Source organism: Podarcis liolepis (genome assembly GCF_965112155.1).
Source record: "Podarcis liolepis genome assembly, chromosome: 4".
NCBI lineage: Eukaryota > Metazoa > Chordata > Lepidosauria > Squamata > Lacertidae > Podarcis > Podarcis liolepis.
This window is the reverse complement of record NC_139558.1, coordinates 39,933,664-39,957,983: the sequence shown is the minus strand read 5'-3', so window position 1 is coordinate 39,957,983 and position 24,320 is coordinate 39,933,664. Positions and strand designations below refer to the sequence as shown.

Below are 24,320 nucleotides of genomic sequence, written 5' to 3'. Positions count from 1 at the left end.
TTCCACTGCTCCACTGGGATCACAAAAACTGTATTTGCAATTGCTGAGCTACATGCTCTGCAAATTCATATTCTAGAGTTGTACCTGGGATATTTGGATTCAGACTGCACATAAGAAACTGTATTTTTGAAGGTTAAAAAAAAAAAGCTAGCACTTGATAGAAACAAGGTTCTACTAAATTACACCAGTCCGAAGAGTGAAATGGTAGGTTGATAATTATACCCTTTCCCTAGTACAGTCATACCTTGGTTTTGGAACAGCTTAGTTCCAGAACGCTTTGGCTCCTGAACACCACAAACCCGGAAGTGACTGTTCCACTTTGCTAACTATTTTTGGAAGCCAAACATCCAACAGGGCTTCCATGGCTTCCAAGAAAGCACCTGCAGCCAATCAGACGCCACGCTTTGGTTTTCGAATGGACTTCCGGAACTGATTCTGTTCGAATTCCAAGGTATGACTGTGTTTTAGCTGTTGTTGTTTTATAATATATCAGACCTTCATAGCCCACATGCATAGATGCTCAGAGCAAATAATAACTTTATGGGCTGCTTCATTAGCACCAACAGAAAGTAATGCACAAAGTGGTCTGTACCTCATTTATTTGCATTAGTATCCAACCACCGCATCAACTCCCCTCAGTTATGTTTTTTGGGAGGAGGGTCTTCAAAGAGACACCAGTTTCAAATAAATGTGAAGCAGTCCAGCTCCTAGAATCCTAGAATGGAAGGGACCACAAGGATCATCGAGTCCAACCCCCTGCAATACAGGAGTCTTTTGCCCAACGTGGGACTTCAAAGAAAACGCTAAGGAGTAAACCCTCTCTAAGACGGTTGGATGGGACCTTGTTCGCCCCCTTCTGGCAAGTCCTGCAGCCAAGCAGGTGCCAAACATATTGCTCTGCATCCCTTTGGACCACAACAGTGAGGCTGAGAGTGGGGTCGTCTTGTCTGGGAAGCCCAGGATCTCCATATGCACTGCCCAGGCTTGCATCCCAGAGAGGTCACTTTGGTGCTGCTAATGCAGCAAAAACAACTCAGGGTGGAGCAGTTACAAATTAGCTTTCTCTGCAGCCACAGCAGGTGCTGTGATTCTCCAGTGGTTTAACTTCACCCCTGGAGGCGCACTCCACTGTCTCTTGAGACAGATGGATGCCAACAAACCACTTAATATTCTGAAAATCTTTAAGCAGTGTGTACAACACACGGGTGGCGCTGTGGGTTAAACCACAGAGCCAAGGACTTGCTGATCAGAAGGTCGGCGGTTCGAATCCCTGCGTCGGGGTGAGCTCCCGTTGCTCGGTCCCTGCTCCTGCCAACCTAGCAGTTCGAAAGCACATCAAAGTGCAAGTAGATAAATAGGTACCGCTCCGGCGGGAAGGTAAATGCCGTTTCCATGTGCTGCTCTGGTTCGCCAGAAGTGGCTTAGTCATGCTGGCCACATGACCCAGAGGCTGTACGCTGGCTCCCTCGGCCAATAAAGCGAGAGCCCAGAGTCGGCCACAACTGGACCTAATGGTCAGGGGTCCCTTTAACTTTACCTTTTACAACATAAAAACAGTAAACAATCTCACTAAAACAACAAGAACATAAAACCAGTTTTTAAAAGCATATAAAACAGAGCAGGGATTCAGGGAACTCATACAGATAAAAACAGGGGCTGGTCTTACGGCCCTGGCAAAAAGATACGTCTGTACAAAATGTCTGAAGCAACTGAGGGTTGCTGCTTCTTGTATTGTGTCAAATTTATGATCCTGACCCTGGCATGAAACATTTTGCTGAGTTAGTTTGCCCTTGTTCTTTCTATTACTTTATCATGCTGCGATTCATAAAAATGGGATTTTATAGGTATAATACAATATTTCTATGTATTAGAGATGAACAGATTTTCCCTACCAGTTGTACTGTTGTTATGTAGCTTTGCTCTCCCAAATCGTCACTGTCTTCTTCCTAATTTAACATGGAGACTGTCTGAACTTAAATCCTGGAAATGGCACATGGCAGATATTGGAATTGCACCACTTTCCTTCTTATGCATAAAATATTACACTAGTTTTCACTTCTGCCCAGGGCTTTTTTTCAGCCAGAAATCGCCAGAACGCCATAGCCATCATAAGAGAACAAGGGAGGCATTCGTGGTGAGTTCTGGCACCTATTTTTCTAGAAAAAAATAGCACCAATTATACATAACGAACAAGGAATACCAGATGCTACCTGGAATTCCAACAGGACAACCCCTATGTTCCAACTGAGCCACAAAGGGCTCGTCTACATTTCTGCTTGTTCTGCACCTAGAAAGCATGGGTCTGAGATGTTTTGTGTTTCTCCCCACAGTTTCCCCCTGGAAAATACATCCTTTAACGCCAAATTAGACCATATGGCAGTCTGTGGATAACCCGATTGCTGTTTGGTCCGATTTAAGAGTAAACCCCAGGTTTTCCCAGGGGAAAATGGTGGGGCAAACAGAGATGGGGTCCAGCTGGTGTACCGTAGCCACAATCCTACACAAAATCTAACAGAAATGACAGCTGTAGAAACAATCCAAACAAACCAGTACAGGGGCACCTCGGGTTAAGTACTTAATTCGTTCTGGAGGTCCGTTCTTAACCTGAAACTGTTCTTAACCTGAAGCACCACTTTAGCTAATGGGGCCTCCTGCTGCCGGCGTACCGCCGGAGCACGATTTCAGTTCTCATCCTGAAGCAAAGTTCTTAACCTGAGGTAATATTTCTGGGTTAGCGGAGTCTGTAACCTGAAGCTTATGTAACCTGAAGCGTATGTAACCCGAGGTACCACTGCACCTGCAGACTTTGCCACACCATCCTTGAAAATTGCATAGCCACCATTCAATCATAGCGTTATTGCCAATGAGGCCCTCATGCATAATCATGCATGGATTCTACCCATCAATATGCAGCAAGAGCAGGGAAGCCACAATGATGTCACTGTTTCTAATGTGCATGTTTGTGTGTGTGCACGTACACACCCAACCCACACACACACACACAGGCCTTAAGATTTAATGACATAAGGTTCCCCCAAGGAGAATTTCCTAGGAGGAGGGTTCAACTCTGACTGTGGTGTATGATTTTACACACACAACACTAATAGCGCGGCACGTACCATTGGCAATGGCATCTCCATCGGGGGAAAATATTTTTATGAGGGAAAGGGAAGGAAGACACATTCATTTGCTTTCAAGGAAGCAAGGAAACCAAAGCATACAGGATCTACAGGAAGCAAAATGATGGCACCCCATTTATTGGTGACACCCCTTTCCTTCCTCTTTCTGCCATTCCCATCCTCTCCCCCATTTTTATTTGCTGCCTGAAATTGGGTCACAGAATCTCCAGCCTTGCCTTAGGACATGAGATCTTTGGGACAAGCCTGTCCCTGTACACCTGGCATACACTGGGGATAGCAATGTGTCGCAAGCCAAGCAACAGGGCAAATCCTTCCACCTCCATTTTCCAGCCAGGATAATAATAATAATAATAATAATAATAATAATAATAATAATAATAATAATAATAATAATAATAATAATAATTTATTAATACACCGTCCATCTGGGCAGCTTCCAACAAAATATTAAAATACAATAGTCCGTCAAACATTAAAAGCTTCCCTAAACAGGGCTGCCTTCAGATGTCTTCTAAAAGTCTGATAGTTGTTTTTCTGTTTGACATCTGGTGAGAGGGCGTTCTACAGAGCAGGTGCCACTACCAAGAAGGGCCTCTGCCTGGTTCCCTGTAACTTTGCTTCTCACAGCAAGGGAACTGCCAGAAGGCTCTCGGCGCTGGACCTCAGTGTGGCTAGTTTCCAAGGTTACACAAATTACTGTGCCTAGTGGCTAGATGAAACTGTTCTCCAAACCATATCCCTGCAAAGGACACAGGTTACCCAAGAATATGATACTTATTACCCTGTGTAGTGTTGATCACTCACTGAAAATATACAATGATTCATTTTAATAAACCAGGTGTAGGCCCAAGCAAAATAGACACATCTTGCTGAATATACACACTGCCTACTATGTGAAAGGTAGAGTGCTATTTATATAAGAGCATGCCTTAGGTTTTGGAACCACTAGATATGTAACCACTTGTTTCCATTATCATGTCTGCTAATAGCAAAATATTATTTATTTTCTACTCATATTCTCAGTGAGAATATACTTTCCTTTTTAAATATCACAATTCCCAGTTTCCATACTGTTCAATATAAAGAATAATAAGACAGTGTGATGCTGGAAATAAGGAACTTTCATAGCATTGTAAACAAGGAAATCACACCCCCAAACAAAAACATTAAGTAAGTTTTCACCTCCATTAGACGAAACAGCACTGCTAGTCATGCCTGCACTCCCCCCCCCCAACAAAATACTAAAAATATTAAAACACATGGATATTACCAAGACAAATGGAAGCACTTTTAAAATGTATTTGTTTCAGTGGGAGAAATTCAAGAATGCACTTAAACCCTTCCATTGAAATCAATGGGACTTAAGGATAACCCTGACTTGATCACCTCCATTCAAAAAAGCTAAAAAGTGAAACTTGAGAAAGCTCGTTGTTAATATGAGGCAAAGGTTTAACTGGAAATTTACAACACATCACTTTGCTGCTAACACAGAACAGAACACAGAGCACACAGAAAGAACATTCCCTTACCTCAGAAGTCTTTAATGGGTCGGAACAATTTGGATTGTCTCTTGCCCTTTTTCTATGCACAACCATAAAATTTTAAAAGAGCTCTTTGCCAGTCTCCACTGCACCAGATAAAAATAAAATGCACAAGCTAGAGCATTTGACAAATGGAGGTACCAATGCAATCCCTCACCCTAATTTATTGCCAGACAACTTGTCACTTTCTCCCTCTCTTTTCTTATTGGATCCTTCTTGGAATGTGAGCCAGCTCACATTCACATCAACCTAAAGCAGCAGAAATAGCAAAACAGTCTCACAGGTCTTTAAAAAAATGTTTCATATGACAACAGTTCACATAATCATTTGCCATCCAGAAAAATAGCTCCTCCTGAAAAATTCACCAGGGCATTAATTTACTAGTGAAGCGGGTTCTGTTTATTTAGAATTTGTGGTCCTCATGTATAGGACTGCCACAGGCGTTCTTAAATTATCAGTCTCAAACACGGATTAAATCTACTTTCATGCAATAAATGGAAAACAGCCCCTTATGATACTCCTTTGCCAGTGTGCATGAAATAAATTGCAGCCTATGACTAGGTTGTAATATTTAAAAGAGGACTCCAGCCAGTAAATGTGAGGATATAGGAACTGAACTTATACTAGGCTGAACTCATATCCAGAAAATATATATGCTTAAATAGCAGTGACATGAGGCTTACTACACAGTTTTGCAGCTGCTCTTTCAGGCACACCAATCAAGTGGTTCCAATGGCAAGGCATGTTACTCATTAGTAAAATTCTTCAGCAACACAGTGTGTGAGTGTGTGTACAAGTGCGTGCATACACTCATGTGTGCATACATTTTTAATCTGAAACTTTTTGTTCCTTACAGGAAGTAAATTTTCACCAGCAAACTCTGCAGATTCATAATAAACTGAGTATTAGCAGCAAACATTTTCTACAGATTTCTGTCTCTGGAAATATCATTTTCATCCTTTGCATAAAATAACAGTGTTGCAGTGCTATGGAATATACTTTTTTGCTCAGTGAAACTTGAGGCCTCTTTAGTAATGCAAGTTGCCTAATGTTCAAGGAGGAAAGCACATGAGAAGCAAATCTTCACCGACATTGTGCAATCACTTCCAAGAGAGTAATTTCTCTTTTCTCTCAATATAGCTGCAAAATCTGAAGCCGAATAAGTTTGAAACATGCATGTGCCTGGAAGTTACACAGAACATTAATCTTAACATTCTTGTTATTATCTAGTACTCTCATTCATTTGCTGTGCCAAATTAATACTGTTTCTAAAATATCAAGTAAAGAAGCAAGATGATACCCATACCCCATTGCAAACAAACATCTGATTCCACTTAAATGAAGAATTCAGTGCAATACTGAAGAAACGATCAAGTCTAGGATTGCTTCTCTGTATATTAAGCTTCCATGACTATGGACGCCCAATAACCAAAAAGCATGTCTCTAAGGTATACTTTTGCTCACAAAAAATATTGCTTTGGGATAGTCATATCAAACATTCTCATTTACAGTCTCATTTCGTTTCAGCACTAAAATAGAGAGGTACAGGAGGGGGGGTGAGAGAAAGAATGAGGGAGGGAGGAGAGAAAGAGAGAGGAAAAAATGAATGAGAGCTCTGCAGTGCTGTTACAATTTTAAGAAGCAAAATGAAGAAGGAAAACCTGGAAAGACATTTGAATCCTTTGTGGCCCCTGACACAACACTATCCATTCCATAGAATGCTACAACAGGTGACGTTGTGACGAATGCAACTTTGTAAAGCAGTTATTGGTTAAATTTCGTCCAGACCTGGGCTATGCAGAAATCTGTAATCTTGCCAAACGATTCTTTGAAGAATGTCTTCAGCGTGCAAAAAGACCAGCAAATAAACATCCAGTAAAAGAGTAGGGTAAGTAGCTGACAGCTTTAACCTTTCCTCCCCGTTCCCAATAAGCAGGTAGATAAATAAATAAATAGACAGACAAGCAGACAGACTGTTCCCTGTTTGCTCAAGATGCTTCTCCTTCCAACATTCAATTTGAATGAGCCAGTGCAAATGCACTGCTCATCCTCTCATGAGGCCAGGATGCATTTATGTGAAACATGAGGAGAATGCCTAATGCTGAAACATACTCTCTGCATCTTCAATGAGATTTCATTACAAGGCTCTCTTTTCACTTCACTAGCACATACTATGGTACCCTGGCAAGTAGTCTCTATCTTCCCTGGCCATTCATTGCAGATGCAGGAAAATGTCACTTTCAGATACGTTAACTATGCCCTCCGCAAACACCAAGCAACTACCATTCCCAGCACCCTTAACAAACCATATTTTCCAGGATACTTTTGGGGAAGCCATGTGCTTTAAATGTATGGTGTGAATGTGACCTATCTTCAAAAGGCAGTGCAATAAAATTCACAAGAAATGTGCATAAACACACACGCATTGCTGCATGTTTTTAGGGCACTGAAATATCCTGTAAATTATGAAGGGTACCGGGCAACTTTAGTCATGCTCAGAGCAGACCCATTGAAATCAACATTACGTCTCTGGAGCTCATTGATTTCAATGGGTCTACTCTGAGTATGACTTAGCTGGTTATCACCCATTGTAATATGAACTGTGTGTATATATGTTAGAGCTGAACACAAGAATGTGGGAAAAAACCCCTGGATAATCTCAGGCAAAAACAAGTAAAGTGCCACCGGCTTTAGTAATACAGTGGTACCTCAGGTTACATACGCTTCAGGTTACATACGCTTCAGGTTACAGACTCCGCTAACCCAGAAATAATGCTTCAGGTTAAGAACTTTGCTTCAGGATGAGAACAGAAATTCTGCTCTGGCGGCGCGGTGGCAGCAGGAGGCCCCATTAGGTAAAGTGGTGCTTCAGGTTAAGAACCGTTTCAGGTTAAGTACGGACCTCCGGAACGAATTAAGTACTTAACCCGAGGTACCACTGTATTATGTTTTTATATGTGTTGGAAGCCACCCAGAGTGGCTGGGGCAATCCATCCAGATGGGTGGGGTATACAGAATTAGCAAAATTATGAGGAGCTATTTGGGAAGGTCGCCTGTGATGTGCCATTCTGGTGGCATTTACTATGCATGTGTAAGAAGATGAAATGTGCTGAAGATCTAATTGCTGCTAAAATCTATCATTGCAGAGAACATTGAGAACTGCAGAGGACTTTCCCAGCCCCCGTTGGAGAAGTGGAAAATGTAGGTTAGGGTGATTGCTTAGCAGTGGCGTAGCGTGGGTTGTCAGCACCCGGGGCAAGGCAAGTAATTTGCGCCCCCTAACCCGTGGATTTGCGCCCCCTAACCCTAACCCCCAGATGTTGCGCCCGGTGCGGCCGGCCCCCCCTGCACCCCCCACGCTACGCCACTGTTGCTTAGAAGCATTTCATAATCACAGTATTTTCTACCTGAAGAAATATTTATTCATACCCACTTCCACTATAATGGAAAACCTGTTGACCGAGACCATTTATTGCTGCCTTTAGAGTGTCTGGTACTAGACCCTTATTTAGCAGCAGCATATAATGGTGACTAATTCCACAAGTTGTAGGGACACCTTGAGGATAACTCCCTTATTTTCATCGACCAGAAGCCTGCAGGCAACATTTATTCCTTTTTAGCACAATCACAGCACAGTGCCTGACATTTGAAGCACATAATTTTTTCTTCTTTTATTATCTGACTTCAGGTTTTCTAAACTGCTTCCTCTGAAGGAAAAGATTATACTGCACATATGGAACAGGCCCAGGCACTATAAAAAATATGGAAACATGTTGACCTTTGGAAGTTCCATATACTCATGTGATTTTGACTCTGGTTAGGGGAGAGATTTCAGGCAAAGTGTTGAAGGTAAGTTTCAGAGGAAGACTTCACTATCATTCCATCCACCTGCCACTATAGTGAAAGAGAAAGCCTATTTTTTATTGCAAGAAAGTGGACTGTAGCACTACAATCTATCCTTATAGCAGCCTTCCTTAATATGGTGCCCTCAAGCTGTTTTGGATTGTTGGTACATTAATCTCAGGGTCGTGGGGCTGAGCCCTACATTAGGCAAAAGAGTCTCACATTGCAGGGTGATGACTCTCGTGGTTCCTTCCAACTCTACAATTCTATGATTCTATCAGCATTCCTGTCAAGATATGACAGGAAACAACTGGAGACATTTTTGTTCCAATAAGCTATTCACTGTTGAATCACTATTTCTCTGCCATGGGTCTACACTTTGTTTTGTTTGTAAATTCATAATCAAATTATTTTATATGCTGTTTTTAATCGTATTTGGTACACTGGCTTGGGATATATGTGGAAGGCAATTAATAAACACCACCACGGATAATAATAATCAGCCCCAACCACCATGGGGTTAATGGGATTTCAGATCCAAAACATCTGGAGAGTCCAACTTGGAGATGGCTGGTTTATAGCAATATTTAGACTACAGTGGTACCTCGGGTTACATACGCTTCAGGTTACACACGCCGCTAATCCAGAAATAGTGCTTCAGGTTAAGAACTTTGCTTCAGGATAAGAACAGAAATCGGGCTCTGGCGGTGCGGTGGCAGCAGGAGGCCCCATTAACTAAAGTGGTGCTTCAGGTTAAGAACAGTTTCAGGTTAAGAACGGACCTCCGGAACGAATTAAGTACTTAACCTTAGGTACCACTGTACAGTTTAAACTGGATATGTGGGCATCTTAGAAAAATAAGTCATTTTCATGAAATTTAATTGTGGCACAGGATCTTAATCCACCTGAACAAATTGACCCAAATATAATATTATCAGCTTTTTTTGCCACCTGCCATTCTTATTTTCTTTTTGAAAATGATTCTGGGACCTGGCCATAAATGTAAAGCATAGCAGTTTTGAAAACTGAATGAATTTGTATCCATGTCTAGTAAGAAACAAGCCTGAACAAGTTCCATGTGCTTTAATGCCCAAAAAGCAAGTTATCAGATGGCAAACTTAATTCTTGATCAGCATACTCTGATCATATCTTCTACTCCTTTCCAAGCCTCAGTCCTTTTCTTTGATATTATTTACAGGACCAGATATCATAAAACAGTAACTATTGTCCAAGGGTGAACATCAATGACTGTACAATATAAGTAGTTATTAAAGAGAAAAGGAGCCTGTATTAAAGTTGTTTTATTTCTACAAAATAATAATACTAATAATAATATGCACAGTTCTTTAGAGTTCTTATACAAACTTTCCCATAAACCATGCTACATTCAACATGCCTCTAAAATGCAAGTTAAAGTTTCCAGTAACAGCATATACCATAGAACATATTCCAAATTCTTCACAGTCTTCATTTAATTTGTACACTATGCCTTTCCTTTTCCTTTTAAGATCATTTTATCCTTTCCAGGTTGCCTTCCCATTATTAGGGATGTGAATTCTGTATGAAGCTGGATGTGGGGAGGGTTGTGTGCATCTACTTTATACTGTTGCTCTCATACCACTGCTTCCCTCCAATGGCCTAGAACTGACAGAGGAGGTCCAAGTTTATAAAAGCCTGCCCACTGCCATCGTTCATTACCTTGGGCATGGTGTAAAGCAAGAAAAGGGACTTTAAAAGACTTACCAACCAACGTATTGAAATCTGTATTGAGTTAGATATCAAGCAAAGGAAGAACTTAAATACAGATCTGCAGCTAAAATGCTGCAACCCCACAACAAACATTAAAATATATATATTTATATTTATACTTTTCATTTTACAACAAATACAAAACATAGATTTAAATTATTCCACACATCATATTTTGACTCTCCTCCTCCCCTTTCTACGGTTTCTTATATTTATACTACTTTTTTACTGCATTTCCAAGTTAACCCTATTTATTCCCCCCCCCCAATCAATATATGTTTTCTGTTACTGCACATTTTTACTTTAATCCTGCTAAAGACTTAATTTGTTTACAATAATTTTGTAAATATTCAATAAAAGGTTTCCATTCTATATTAAAAAGTTTATTGTCTTGGTTTCTTATTCTTCCAGGAAATTTCGCCATTTCTGAGTATTCTAATAGCTTCTGTTGCCATTCTTCTTTGGTCAACATTTTCTTCTTTCCATCTTTGGGCAAAAATCACTCGAGCAGCAGTAGTCGCATAAATAAATATTTATATTGCTTAGGTAACTCTAATCCACATAATTCCCACAGCAAACATGGTGGAAATTGAGACCCGTCTCCAATCTACGTAGAATAGCAGGGTAGTGCTCCTTTCAGTATAGAGACTTTGCTAATTATGAGACACATTGCTAATGGGTAGTGTGGAAAATAATTCTTCTACTGTGTGTACCCTGTGCTAATCTTCCAAATTGAGGCAATCAATTGACTGGTGCAAGAAAAAAATCATTGTGCTGCTGAAATATTATGCAACAATCCCACAAGCTCATCAGTGAGGGAAGGAACGGCCTGGGTCTATCCATCCCCCCTCCCTTTCAATTGGCAGTTAAGCCCACAAATGAGAGAAATGGTTATGTGCTGAAAGTAGGCTTTACTGACAAAAGAAAAGTACAGGTAACATTCCTCAGGTCCCCCTTCATATCTGATGTATAGATGGCTATGACAGCATGGGGACAGCTGCTGAGACTTTACCAGGCCAGGAACCTTTTGACATTCTTGGACAACATGGCCCAATGTGTGCCATCTCAGTTCCCTCTGGACTGGGGCAACTGCATTGTTATGACTCCATGGATACCATGGAGTCTTCTACTTCCTGATTAGAAGATTATTCTCTTCCTTGGATAATAGAAGTCTTCCATTACAAGCGGCTGCTATTTCCACAAGAATTTCCTTTTAACATTAATAGCTCTGTTCTGGCAGCTCCATCAATTTAGATGACCCATGCATTACTCCAACATAGTTTCAGTTACTCCTAAGTGTTCAAAGTACACCAAGCTCTCTAGATTAACAGGCTTTGGGTTCTTAAAACTGAGGGTCTTGGGATCAAGCCAAGCAGGAACAAGGTGGGAAGATTTTATGAATGCTCATCTTTGGCCAAGAGTATAGAGAAACTCAATATAGAAGCCAAGTTGCCTGGGCCAATCTGTATGCATTATGTAACCCTCAGGGACCCCAAAGATTGGATTTAACTGCAAGGGGCTTCTCCTCACTTGCCAGAGTCCCCTCCCCACACATAAATTCTAGGGATTTGTTCTGACTGTGTGATTTGCAGTGCTGTTTGCACACCAAGTATGTGTGAATTATATTCATGCATTTAGCTCTGTGGATGAAAAGGAGAATAACAGCAGAAGAATCAGAGTGATTCCTTTCTTCCAGCTGTCTCAGAGGATGCTCTGCTTCATGCAAGTGAGCTGCAGCAAATCAGGTGGTAAATCAGAAGCTTGAGTGCTCTTAACCTTTGAAGAGTTGGTCAGCCAATCTAGAATTTGATTGACAGTCCAGCCTGAGGCTGCAACCAGGCCCTTAAAGTTAGAATTTCAGCTGGATCTTTCATAGTTTAGCAGCAAGACAGGTCACCTTGAGATATCCTGTTGTCTTCTCTCTGCAGATAGATTGCTCTTGAGGAAATGATTGTCAGCTCACTGAATTGTCCATTGAAAGTGATCTGCTTCTCAGCCCAGTGACTCTTTTAGTCTTCTTCTATTAATTGCTCTGTGATTTCAGACAGCAATCTGGATAAAAGCCTCAGCCCCATGTATAAACTTCCAACAGCACCCTCCTTTCTCTTTAGTGCTGGTATAGTTATGGGGAGGTTTAATCTTTCCTCATGCAGATCACTCTCTAAGAAGCTGAGCCACACTCTATATCCCAAATAAAGTTTTCTAAAGCAGAGAGTAATCTTAACTTTGAAACAGACCATTCACTAATCGCTAACCCAATTCCTATGGTACTTCAGTATTCCCTTCCCCTCCTTCTTACACTGTTTCTTCTCTCAAATGCTTATATCATGGTACAAACTTACAACACAGAACAAACACAACATAAGTTGGATTAATCATAACAGAAAATGCTTAAAATAAAACTGCTGGTTCCATTAAGTCTTCTGAGAAATAGAAAAATACAGAAATGTTTTATTTATTTATTGCCAAATTCCAGTCATAGGTTTGCTTTTTTTAAAAAAGGAACAAATTTGCCCAAGGCTCTTAACTATGGTGGAATTTACAAAGCATTTTTAAAGCATTTTTAAAAATACATTGAATTTACCATAAGGCTCACCGTCACCATCTAGTGTCACATTGTATATTGCACTTAAAGCACACTTGAAACGTCATATTTGCAGCTGTATAGCCGAGTCCTATATGTTACGTATAGGTTAAGTGTTTTATTTTTGTTACAAAAGCAAATTACGTATAGGTTAAGTGTTTTATTTTTGTTACAAAATTAATTATTTTAAAATAAAAAAATTCCTAGATGAGAAAGGCAATTCCTTTTTTAAAAGAAGACTACAATAAATTGCTAGTTTTTCAAAGCTTAAACAAAGCACACAATGTGAATACATACAAAAAGATAAATTTGCGTAGTTCTGTTGGAAACATATTGATAGTTAATAAAGAGTAAACAGATGCCTAAAATGCTATGAACTAATGGTTCGTGTTTGGGAACAGGCATTTTCTTTTTACTGAGTACAGTAAAAGCTATCATACCAAAAAAGGTAAATTCCTTTAAAATTTTCTGTTCTTTAGTATCTTTGGCTTGGAGCAAATGTATTACACACCATGGAATTCAGCATTTGTTAATACCAAACATGTAGACTTAAACCTACGGTTTTAAAGCTGCTGTTGTATCGTTTAAAATCTAATATGGAATCATTATATGATGGCACCATGGTTTGCATTAGCTTGCGTGTTGAAAGTCCATGCTTCAACAAGGGCAAAAAAATCGCATGCCTTTTTTCTCCGGAATTCAAATGTTTTTACTCCAGTCTTAGGCAACTGGGGGAAAATGCAACAGCTAGGTCAAAAATACTTAGTAAGCAGAAAGCCAACCTGCCTGCTAATACATTTTTCCAAGTCCTTCAGATAAGATCACTTTACCCTACTCTATTACCCTATTAAGATCAATGAGGCTCAAATTTAAATTGGCCAGTTCTAGAACATCTTTCTTATGAATCAAATATCTGAAGCAGTCTTTGTCCAGAACACAGAGGTATATTCACAGAAGCATGTTTGGAAAAGTCTAAGTCATAATTTGATTGACTAGGACCTTTCTTTAAGTTCTGGATCACAGCAAGGACATTGCCTCTGTAATAAGCCAACAAGCCAATTGCTATTCCTTATTGCACAGCTCCATTGGATTTGATATCTGATATGATGTTCCCATCACTCAATCTACTTGCACATTCCTCAAATGAATATACTTTATTTCCTAAAATGACTTGGCAATTAACCCTTAACAATTATGTCCTCTCCCACTCTCTGCCAAAAAGCTGGAATGGCACAATGCTAATATTTACCTCCCCACCTTTTGCTATTATCTACAGTGGTATCTCGGGTTAAGTACTTAATTCGTTCCGGAGGTCCATTCTTAACCTGAAACTGTTCTTAACCTGAAGCACCACTTTAGCTAAGGGGGTCTCCTGTTGCTGCCGCACCGCCAGAGCACAATTTCTGTTCTCATCCTGAAGCAAAGTTCTTAACCCGAGGTACTATTTCTGGGTTAACGGAGTCTGTAACCTGAAGCGTATGTAACCTGAGGTACCACTGTATTTAAATTCTTACAGACATTTTAAAAGTATAATTAACTTTAAAAAATAATCAATGTCCATTTGTTACCATGCCTTTGAGTAAGCACATTTCAACATCATGGAAAAAGTCGTGAGGCCAGTATCCATCCATCCAATCAATGATTATTGCTTAGAGCGTAATCACTGTGGCCTTTTTTTTTTAACCATATAAGTAGGTCTCAACTCTCTGCAGGACAGAGGTTTGCCACACAAACAAATGCACCACAGACATTATCAGATGTTATTTGAAAACTATTAACCGTGACATTCCAGGTGATCTTTCTTGTTTGCTTCACAATAAAAAAAAGAAAGCACTGGCAGATTAATATTTTTTAACACAAAACCTTACATCTGCTCACAACAGATGGCTCAGTTTTCAACTTCTTTTATGCACATGTTGTGTTTCTTCCATATTTAAGTGTTGCATAAATAAAAGCTCTTTCATGATATTGCAAAGTTACTTTCAAAGTGCATATGCGTAGGCAGGGGCAATTATAGGAATAGCATACCCATTTCTATTTAACTTTAGAAAAGAGAGGTTTCAATCTCTGCCTGCACAGAATACTAGTCAAGGTTTAGCATACAATAAGCCAGGAGTTTCACACTTTGTCCCAGTGCACCCTAGCAATAAATGATTCCCTTGACCACACTGGTGAGTATCCAAGCCTAAAAGACTTCAGTGAGTTATCTCTGCCCATCCCACTGCCCACAACTTCACACAGATGTGTGTTTTCAGAAGGGGTGCTGGTTGGCAAGTGACAGTGAATCCCATAACAAGCTAGACAAAAAATTTGAGAGTTTTGGGGCTTATATTTCTGAACTAGGTACAGTTCACATTCCAACACAGTTCAATCCTGAAATCTTTCAAGTACAATGACTTTCTATACTCTTCACTTGATATAAGATACCTACTCTTGATCACCAGGCAATCTGTAAGTTGATTGTCTGTCAGATGTTATGTGGTTTGGCCCAAAAAGTCTTATAGTCCTATAACAGAAACTATTGGGGAAATGCTGTCAGATTTTGGCTACAGTGATAGATTTAGCACAAGCTATAATTTATCAGACATCAGTTCCCTTTTTTGTAGTCTGCAGACGATCCAATGTTTATCAAAGATGTTTGCACACTTGCCTGGAGGGTATGGTATATAGAAGGGAAAAGATGCCTCTTCAAGGACATGTGTGTGAGATAGAGGTGGGTAGTGCAGAACTATGAGGGAAAAGGCGATTGTAATAATCTACTTGGCTGCTCTATGCATTTATATGAAGAGCACAGATTATTCTGCCATTTGGTTCCTTATTCTTGTACACAGGACAGCCACCAAAAATAATAGTCCCATGTCAATATTCACCTTCCTCTTACCCCATCTTTACTAGTACGCACCATTGCTATCACGTGTTTCCCTGCCCAGAACCCTTGGCTGTCATTTTAGATAGAAGGAAATGGGCTTCACAGAGACATGAGGACATAGGATGCACTGAACTAGAAACACACCTACTATTTGGGAATGGGGTGGGGGGCAGTCTCGTTTTCTTAACAGTGTGCCGTCCTGCCCCAAAAACACTAATCTGAGTATGGAGTTATTCCATCTACCACTCATGTTCCGCTAGCAGCCAATCATTCCCAGAGCCCAAGCATTTAACGCCCATGCTCTGTAAGTGCAACCATCACCACAGATTTGACACCCTAGGGCTTATCACATACGCATGCTGACCGAGAGCTTACTCTTTGAGCTGTTTTATTGGCCAGTACCAAGTTTAAGTTGGGTTCACAAACGGCCAATTGTACGTGCCTATACAAGAAGGTGCTATGACAGCATTAACCTTAAATGCAAGTTGTTGACACACTGCTGCAATAACAGTGGGGGGGGGGGAGAGATCCAAAAGAAAACAATACGTTGATTTAACACTTAGATGTCTGAAAACAAGTGCAATTAATATATTAGAGATCTCTGTAACTCTATAATGCTGAACATCAAAACAAAATTACTTTTGACTGAATAGCCTTGAAAGACCATAAGGTCACGACCCTTTCCTATATAAACCTCAGTTTAAGAACAGTCTGGTTTAAGATCGATTTGGTTTACAAACTCCACAAAACTGGAAATAGTGTCTTGGTTTGAGAACTTTACCTCAGTTTAAGAACGGAATCCAAATGGTGAAAGGGCACTGGCGGCGGGAGGCCTCATTAGGGAAAGTGAACCTCGGTTTAAGCACAACTTTGGTTTAATAACTGACTTCCAGAACAGATTATGTTCGTAAACCGAGGTACCACTGTACGTATATACTGCAATCCATTTACTTCAACTTGATAATAGCCAGTCAAGCTGCTTCTTTTTACTGCAGCACAATAGGCTTTTATTTTAACATACCATAAATATTCATGTACTTCCTCATTTTCTGAAGTTGTACCTTGTACAATGAATAATACAAGTCATTTTAGTCTAAACGAGGCCCTGCTTGGTCATTTGGTAGCAGGTTAAAAAGCAGCCCAAGCAGGCATTGAGGATGTATCGGCTACACTGCATCATGAAGAAGGAGAACGTAACATGATTTCTTCCCTCAGGGCTTTCTTCTAACTGAGCCAAGGAAGGAAGTTGCAACTTGGCAAATAAAATGGCTGCCTAGGAGCCAAGCAAGGAAGTGGACTGAAACATGAAATGCTGCCAAGATTTGTTCAGCTTTCCCAGATATGAAAATTAACTGAGTAATGAAAATGAACCACAATATAGTTATTATAAGAATGTTTTCGTAATAAACCTTATAATGGAATTTTAACCCCTTGCACCACATTTTATTTTTTTCTCATACAATGTTTGTTTCACACTTCACCACCTCCATGTATCTCTCAAAACCCCCTTGAGAGGTTGCACACTACTGTGGAACTCAGCACCATGAAAGTATTGAGCGGATGATCATCAAATTTGCAGACGACACCAAGCTGGGAGGGGTGTCCAATGCTACTGAAAACAGACTTGGGATTCAAGATGACCTTAGCAGATTGGAGAACTCTGCCAAAAACCAACAAAATGAATTTCAGTAGAGACAAATGTAACGTTCTATACTTAAGTAGGAAGATAAATCTCTGCACCAATGTAAGATGGGGGACACATGGCTTGTGAAAAGGATCTAGGGGGTCTTAGACCACAAGCTTAACATGAGTCTACAGTGTGATGCAGCAGCAAAAAAGCTAATGCTATTCTAGGCTGCATCAACAGAAGTAGTGTCCTGATTTAGGGAAGTAATAGAGTCTAGTCTGCCTTGGTGAGACCACACCTGAAGTACTGTGTCTAGTTCTGGGCACCACAGTTTAAGAAGGATATTGACAAGTTGGGACGTGTTCAGAGGAGGGTGACCAAGATGATCAAGGGTCTGAAAACCAAAGCTTGTGGGGAAAGATTGAGGGAATTGAGTTTGTTTAGTCTGGTGAAGAGGAGACTGAGAGGAGATATGATAACCATTTTCAAATATCTAAAGGGCTAATGGCAAATAAATGATTGCAAACTTTATTCATCAGAGCAAGAGACATAGACTGCAAGTAACTGTATTGAATCATTATTCCCAGAGAGAGGATAAGGGTATGGGGGGCGGGCGGACACACCATTATGTCATTAGTATGATATACAATGTAATGGAGAAGATCTGGATAAAATTACAATTTTGATTAACCAGTGCAACACATATTACCAGACACCATCCCATTTTTGATCCATAACAAAACTCTCTTAGAAATGATAACAAACCCATTTGCAAAAAATTCAAGAAAAAGAATATATCTAAAGGGATGACACAAGCTTGTTTTCTCCAACTCCAGATTCAAGTTGCAAGAAAGGAGATTCCGACTAAACATCAGGAGTAACTTTCTGACATTAAGAGCTGTTCGACAGTGGAACAGATTCCCATGAGTGGCGATGGGCTCTCCTTGCTTGGAGGTTTTTAAGCAGAGGTTGGATGGCCATTTGTCAGGTATGATCTAGTTATGATTCCTGCGTTGCAAGGAGCTGGACTAGATGATCCCTGGGATCCCTTCCAACTCTACAGTTCTATGATTTTATGACCACAAATCAACTTCCACTATATCCCTGTCCACATGCTCTCTTTACTTGTGTGTAAATAAGTGTGTGAGGACCAGTTGGGGTGAAGGTCTGAAGCAGGGAGCCTGCTCTACCCTTGGGAAGTTCCCCGCATGATTTAACCCCTGGATTGTGCAGGTCACCTATTTCCAATTACTCTGTTCTTAACAAAATCACATTCATCACTTAACATGGAAGAATCAGGGGCATGAACCCAAAGCAGCTGTAAAATAAAAGGCAAATGCGTCTGATTGACAGACATGAAGTTATGTTTTACAACTGAGTGAAGTCCCTACCACAAAACAGGCTGAACCAATATGTTAGCCAAACGCCTTCGGCAAACAAAACATGTAAAAGGAAAATAATTGCCTACCCATTAATTTTATTTACTAATAAATCACTTAAACATTGAAAAATGTTACCAGGGGTTTCCAAGGGCTTATAAATATATTACGCCTCTATTATACAGGCTTGTCATCATATATTTTACCCAGCTATAAGAAATGTTTTCACCTAAGTGACTAGAAGTCTTGTGAAGTGTTCTAAATCATATCATATTTATCCAACATAGCAATCAAGTTAAGCTTTCAAGTGTCTCACGGCAAATATAAAATATTTATCAATCTGAGCAACGAAAATTTGCATGTATTTATACGTCACAGAGCAGCGTATGGGGTGACGTGGAAATGTCACTTACCCCAAGCTCATGGAGAGTCATAAGTCAAGCAAACACATTTGTCTATTGCTCGTGAATAAACAAAATGCAAGGCTAATGAGTCAATGGGCATCAGCTACTGTATATAGTAGCCTACATCACTAGCTGATAAGTAAACCTTCGCTGTAATTTCCTTTCCATTACAGTCTAAGTAGACATTAAATTTGCTATTAATAAGGTGACGAGTAGACTAAGGAAATGATGTGGCTGATTTGAACCAAAGAAGCACTTAAACAACAACATTCTGCTGTAGATCTTCTGCATGATGAAGTCTGTGACCTTCTTGGTTTGGATCACAGAATATAATTTGTCAGTTGATGTGCAATGCAGCATTGTATCACGTGCAGAAAGACTTAGGATAGCTATACTTTACCAACTTTCCACTTGATAAGAGATGGCACCCTTGATTAACAATTCTCTTCGCATTAGGCCTTCAGTAGAAACTTGTTGAAGCAACTTTATGCCTATTACTGGTGCAAATCAAATCAAGCTAATTTTCTCTTTTGTGTTCTCAAATGCATATAGGAAATTAATTAGCTGGGAATTCAGATTAGGTATTTTTGGTATCCACACTTCCTAGGAGTGATTTATAAGTGTCACAATATTTGATTTATTTGACAACCTCAGAAATATACATCCTTTAAATAGATTCAGCAGGAAATTGCATCAAGATTCATGACTCCAACACATTGAGGCATCGCGTGTAGGAGCTTTATAAATTCTTAAGCAAAAAAACAATTAGAAGAATATTGTATATTCTTCAAAAAATTGCCCATAAGTTTTCTCATTGTTCTTCTTGGTACTTAGCAGTCAACTTTAATTCTAAAGTGGCTGAAAAATTGTTTCCCTATGTCTATGACACAGCAAATGATTGCTGCAGCTCTTGTAGAAATTTGTGTGGAACACAACTAGCTTTGGTGAGCCAACTTGGTGAGCCAACTGTGTAGGGCAGAGCTTTGAAAACAGCAGAGATTTCCTGATTTAGCAGCATATAGAGGGTCTCCATGGGAGGAATTCAACTGAGTGCCACGGCCATTGCTTCATCAGTACAATTACTTCAGCTTGCCAAACAGAACAATCCCTTGTCTCCCTGTGCAGTGTTTTGGGCATTCTCCTAGCCCTTGCCCCGAGCCAGTTGGAGGGATATGGAGTTAAATGATGGGCAAGGGGGGAATCTCTGCTGTACTAGTGGAAGTCCTTGCACATATTTCCATTAGTCGGAGTCATTACTTAAATCTGCCCCTTGTTTCCCAATCGCCCGGGGTCTGGTCTTGTGCCACTGTGATAGACTAACCCAACTTCCCAATAGTTCTTATTGAAATTTCGTTTTTAGACATTCAGCACAGCGTGATTTAGAATAAAGAATATAGCTTTCCACAGTTGTTTTGGGGTAATATCAGTGCTCTTTAAGAAGGGAGATGGAGGCACAGATTTTTTTTTTTTTTGTAACTTTGATTATTTCTTCTGCTGAGTATTAAGGGAGGGTCAGTTCAAATAATAAAGGCATTATAAGGGAGAAACAAGTACAAGAATCACCATGTTTCCTGTTCCAGAAAGTACCTAACTTTTAAATACCGTATTTTTCGTCCCATGGGACACACCGTTCCATAGGGCACACCTAGTTTTTTTGGGGGGGAAATAAAGGGAAAAATCTTTTTGCATACTATCATAGTAGGGACAACTGTGACTAGGTGACATCTGTGCCTGCTCGGTCTGCTTTCCATGTGCTTATTGCTAATGGGCAATATCCAGGCCTCTGCTCCACTTTCTTATGGTTCTTTATCTTTAAACCAGACTTGGACTGGGCTTCCAAGAGGTGACTCCTTTAAGTAGACCGGTGGTCTCCATAAAGTAGGACATGTGACTATCCTATATCACATCTCTATGGTATTAACTATTTTTCACATTTTATCCTGGCCCCCTGCACTAAACATTTTGACAGTGCATATATTATAGGTTAAGCAGGAGAGAGAAACTACGGTAGCCTCCTACCTTCAGTGGGAGGAACAGGCCATGGCCCTAGGCCTCTGCCATTGCTGGTTTCTGGTTTTTGCTATAGCCAAATCCACAAATTGCAATATTTAAATAATATCCTGAATGTAGACTGGTTTTTCAAGCAACCCAGGTTAAAGCCCAGCCTTTGCAAAATCTGCTGTAACTTGTAAGCTGAGACACAGATACCCTGCCACAGATGTTTCCTTTGTAATGCTTAGGCCAAATCAGCCTAGTTAGGCCTCTGTTTGAACAAAGTCGGTGCCTTGCAGTATTACTAAAAATCCTATGCAATACACAGTGGTTCCTTGGAGGATGTTGGAGAACAGCCTTTACCAAAGGTGTCATGGACTTTAAGACACTCAAACTCAGGACGCAAGGGAGAAATGTGCTAAGAAGAAGGCACGCTTGGCAAATCCACATCGTGATCAACTCCCACCTGGGAACCAACGTCCCCAATGTGAAAGGACGTGTGGTCCAGAACTGGCCTCCACAGTCACTTATGGACTCATTGTTATAACCGTGTCTATGGAAGACAATCTTACTTGGCTATGAGTGATTGCCAAAGAAGAAAAAGAAGTGTGGAGATTCCTTGGAAGCATGAAACCTACCGATGTAGGATGTACACTAGGAAGTATGACTAGAGGGTAGAACAGTGCTTAATTTGCTTTTTAAATTATATTTTAAATATTTCTTTTATTTGGAATATTTATAAACTGCTTAACATTCTAAAATACCAGGGTGGCATAGAATAGTAAAAAGCAAAACAAGTTACAAAAATAGTACAGTTCAACAGTTCTCAGTTCAACAGTTCTCAAATAAATAATAAATTCATCCTTCAGTGAAAACTTGGATTAATTTTACAAAATGTTTTCGGCATCTGGTGAAATGTGTACAGTGCTAAAGCCTGTCTAACTTCAGCAGGCACTGTGTTCCATTTTTATTTTTTTAAGATCAATACCGCATTTGTCAACATGCTCCGTTGGAAAGTCCGATTGATTTCAGTGTTTGCAAATAAGTGTTCTTAGGATTAAATCAGAAGAACTAGGTGTTCTTAGACACAACATGAAAAGTTTTGACATACTGATTGATTCCATCAGCAAGAACATTTGTCAACAAGACTAGCAGGATTCGGCTTGTATGTGAACACACCCTAAATATCCAATTCAGTTGTAGTTCCTTACTTATCACTAAACCAACCCCTACAGCTCAGTTGGCTGGTACCACTTGTTTTCCTGGAATCAGGAGCACTTCCTAGGTTCAAGCAACACCAGTGAAGACTGGCTGCATTTAAAATAGCTTGTTCTATATTTAACTGACAGGAGCTCATTTCCCCCTGTAATGAGTGCAGGTGCAGGGCACTCAGAGAGCAGGAAAAAAGAGCAAAATGTTTGGGCAATTAGAAAAATTCCAGTGCCTGAGATGCAGAAACCCAGGCGTTGACTGGGAAAAGGCCGAGGTTTTCCAGTAATCCAAGGAAAACCAGGGAAACTTGGAACACAGTTCATATTTCTCATCACCATTCCAATGAGCAATCAGTTCTTCAGAAGACAAAATACTCCCCAGGGACACCAAAAAGGGAAGAGGTGATATAGATTAGTCATTCTGTGCAAACAATAAAGGTAAAGGTAAAGGGACCTCTGACCATTAGGTCCAGTCGTGGCCGACTCTGGGGTTGCAGCGCTCATCTCGCTTTATTGGCCGAGGGAGCCGGCGTACAACTTCCGGGTCATGTGGCCAGCATGACTAAGCCGCTTCTGGCGAACCAGAGCAGTGCACGGAAACGCCGTTTACCTTCCAGCTGGAGCGGTACCTATTTATCTACTTGCTCTGGTGTGCTTTCGAACTGCTAGGTTGGCAGGAGCAGGGACCGAGCAATGGGAGCTCACCCCGTCGCAGGGATTCAAACCACCGACCTTCTGATCAGCAAGTCCTAGGCTCTGTTGTTTAACCCACGGGTTATATTCAAATTCACACCAGAAGTCAACTTGCACAACAGATCTCTCTTCCTCGCCTCCCTTCTCCACTGCTGCAGCCCCTCAAATCCTCTCCATAGCATTTTTTCAGTGGGGGGTGCACAATCACCTGAACTATGTGTGCTTTGTTGTAAGGGTCTGCAGTGGGAGGATGGAGAAGCACCTGAAATTAGGAAGAGGAACCTTATCTAAGTACTCCCTGCTTACCTGTTGATAGAACGTACAAGTCTTTCTGACCAGCAATAAGGTGTGAGTTTAAAACACGTGTCCACAGTACGAAAGAAGAATGGCAGATGAAATTAGTGAACTACGCAGAATTGGACAAGCTGACAGAAAGGATTCGAAACCTGTGGGATCAGAGATTCTTAGAGGACTGGAGTAAATATGTGAACTATTTGAAAAGCAATTGTAATCAACAGATTACACTAGTAGGATTACAAGAAGTTTTGTAAGGAGGACTATGCGAAATATTGCAGAGAAAATTTGCGAATAGAATTATTAGTGAAGGACTATAAAGCAATAATGAAATAATGAAATGCAGACTAAGTGATATGGATTGAAAAATCTTCAGATGTAGTTGATGGAAGTCCAAAAACTTTGTATAAGATAAGAATAATATGTTATATGATTTTTGGAAATCATATGCAAATCATATATAAAAATACATGTCCACAGTTTGTGTACTGTTTCCTCTTCAAGAAACGGGGGAATAATTTTGCAGCTCATCTGCAAATGTTCCCTCTCCACACATTATACTGGAGTCAAGATGGGACCATGTAATTTCTCATTCTCTCCTACGGTAAGTGACCATACGCAAACAAAACTCTTTTCTCCTTCCCCAACCTTGTTCTGTATACAACACCTACTGTCTCACATATGTAACTGATATATGGAAAATACTTTACAACCTGAGAAAAGAGACAATGCACGTACTTTCGTAAACAAACAAAAAAATATTAATAAAAATAATTTTAAAAAAATCCATGGAAGTGTTTCTGTGCTTTTTTGTAAGCAATGCTCTTGGTATTAGTGATATTAGACTTCAGTTCTCTCTCTATCTCTCTCTTTTTCTTTTTTTTAAAAAAAGGAGAGTCGCATGCAGAAAAGCACCCTGAAGTTTTCTGCGGAGTCATTCAGTTCAAGCAGAAAAGCAGAACAAACTCTGCAATTCTTATTTTCATTTTGTATT

General features: G+C 40.2%; 1 protein-coding gene across 3 annotated transcripts in view; it reads right to left on the bottom strand.

Annotated features, from left to right (window-relative positions):
* Positions 1 to 24,320, bottom strand: part of FRMPD4 (FERM and PDZ domain containing 4) — a 212,113-nt gene that overhangs the window by 126,265 nt on the left and 61,528 nt on the right. Inside the window, exon 1 of one of the 3 annotated variants that reach the window (XM_083501790.1) lies at positions 6,470 to 6,685. The exons of the other annotated variants lie outside the window; for them this stretch is intronic. The gene's annotated coding sequence lies outside the window, so the exon portion shown is untranslated. Of the gene's footprint in view, positions 1 to 6,469; positions 6,686 to 24,320 lie in introns of those variants that run through there. 3 annotated transcript variants of the gene reach the window in all.